General features: G+C 36.7%; 1 long non-coding RNA gene across 1 annotated transcript; it reads left to right on the forward strand.

Annotated features, from left to right (window-relative positions):
• The first annotated feature begins 1242 nt into the window (after window positions 1-1242).
• Window positions 1243-2064, forward strand: LOC125261017. The gene is made up of 2 exons (XR_007183190.1): window positions 1243-1576; window positions 1663-2064. It is a non-coding gene; the product is annotated as an uncharacterized LOC125261017 (long non-coding RNA).
• The last annotated feature ends 226 nt before the right edge of the window (window positions 2065-2290 follow it).

The following is a 2290-nucleotide window of genomic DNA, read 5'->3' on the forward strand; positions in this document are numbered from 1 at the left end:
TTTAGAGGAAAAAAGAAAGTAGACGGTAGCTAGCAGGCTATGGCTAACACTAGGTGATTACGCTGGTGGATTGCTAGTAATAAATCATTCCGTTTAGTAATACTATGCAATAGGTTAAGTAATCTAGTGAAAAATAAGAAAGTTATATTATGTGAATAGGAATAAAGAGAAGGATTTAGGATAAACTCCACGAAGCTCCGAGCGTAGGTCAGACAGCAGGCAGGCAGCAGCGTTCAACAGGCAGGCAGCAGCGTACACCACAAACCATCACAAAGGCACCATCACAAACATCACAATGAAACACGCTGGAGGTTATGAACTATGGACCAAATATAAGAGAGATTATTTCTATCTCATTGTCACTGGTGAGTTCAAAAACGTTTTCACCTGTTTTAATGATCAAGCTGAAAGATAATTCATCATTTTGTTTCTTTTTGCTGTTTTATGCTATTGTTTATTTCAAATTTAAATGTTAAACTATTTAATTTAATAAACTATTATAATCTGTTTATCTGTGACAAACCCTGTTTCAGCGTCAGTGACGGAGGGAGATTCAGTCACTCTATACTCTGATTTTACTGAAATGAAGGATGGTGATTCGATTCAGTGGACGTTTGGAGAGACTGTAATAGCTCGAATCAAACGGTACGACAGAATCACTGTATATGATGATGATCTTGATGAGAGATTCAGAGACAGACTGAAGCTGGATAATCAAACTGGATCTCTGACCATCACAAACATCACAATGAAACACACTGGAGAATATGAAAATTACATCCACTTTTTAGTAGCACCCATTACTTACAGAGCTCGTTCTTCTTCTATTCGTCTCATTGTCTACGGTGAGTTAAATATCAGTTTCACGTGTTTTATTTATTACAGCTAGATCTAAAGAAGTATCTTATCATGACTAATGAGTTCAAATGACTAATTCTCTTACTTTCACATGAACAGCAGGTTTATATTTAACTTTCTATTCAATAGTTTTAAATGCTCTACTTTTGATCATCTTGGTTCCTCTGGATGTTTCTTGAATCTCTTCATTCATCCTCATTTCTCTTTATTCTCTCATGTTTTCAGCTCGTCTGCCTGTTCCTGTCATCAGCAGTAACTCTTCATCATCATCATCATCATCATCATGTTCATTGGTGTGTTCAGTGGTGAATGTGAGTCATGTGACTCTCTCCTGGTACAGAGGAAACAGTTCATTGTCCAGCATCAGTGTGTCTGATCTCAGCATCAGTCTCTCTCTACCTCTGGAGGTGGAATATCAGGATAAAAACACCTACAGCTGTGTGCTGAACAATCCCATCAGCCACCAGACTCAACATCTGGACATCACTCAACTCTGTCACACATGTTCAGGTACGGCAGCGCTGATGATATTAGCGTTTATTGACTGAGCTGATCTCACTTTGATGTTTTTATTCCTCAGTCCACTGTTGTGGTCCTACTGAAGCTGTGATCCGATTGGTCCTCTCTGCTCTGGTGGGCGTGGCTACTGTCATTCTTGTGCTTTATGACATCAGATCCAGAAGAGCTGAAGGAGATCAAGCACATATTCACACATCAGGTACATGATTGATGATGACTGATTCAGCATATATTAATATTGGTGAGATTGATTCATTTATGGCTTTACATGTTCATCTTTTTCAGGAAGTGCTTAAATCTAAAGCAGAACGCTGAACTTTAAAGGTTCTTCAAGTGTGTTTTTGTCATAATAAATACTGATGATTATTTGAGCTTCTCTTTCAGTGTCAGATTTGTAAAACTCTTATTTGTAAGGCTTTATTGTTTATATTTCTCTCAGAGACACACAGATCTCACTTTACTGCTACTGCTGTATATTTGTCATGTGTATTTTACACTGTTGTTGATGATCAAATTAAAATAGCATCTTTTTAATGTGTCTGACGGAGTTGACACAAATTAAGTTCTGAAGTACATTTTTAGAAGAAAACATTTTCAGAAAAACCTGTTCATTAGCTGAGACCTTTGTCTACAAATATATCAGTTTATAATAATGTGTTATGAAATAATAAAAACTAACATCTCAAACATGTTTTGTCTCTTCTCTCAAGAATCAGTGAGATTAAGTTCAGACTTCTATTCTTGCCATAACTCTGATATCATTTCATGATCACTACATTCACTTGTGTCTTGTGTTTTGGTTCACTAACATCCTCCTGTCAGAGTCTCTGTAACAATTGTAGTCACACGTTTATTTCAATAATAATTCCAGATTCTATAGAAATGCTCTCTGTTGCAGTTATTTGTGTGCAGG

Source organism: Megalobrama amblycephala, unplaced genomic scaffold (genome assembly GCF_018812025.1).
Source record: "Megalobrama amblycephala isolate DHTTF-2021 unplaced genomic scaffold, ASM1881202v1 scaffold230, whole genome shotgun sequence".
Taxonomy (NCBI): domain Eukaryota; kingdom Metazoa; phylum Chordata; class Actinopteri; order Cypriniformes; family Xenocyprididae; genus Megalobrama; species Megalobrama amblycephala.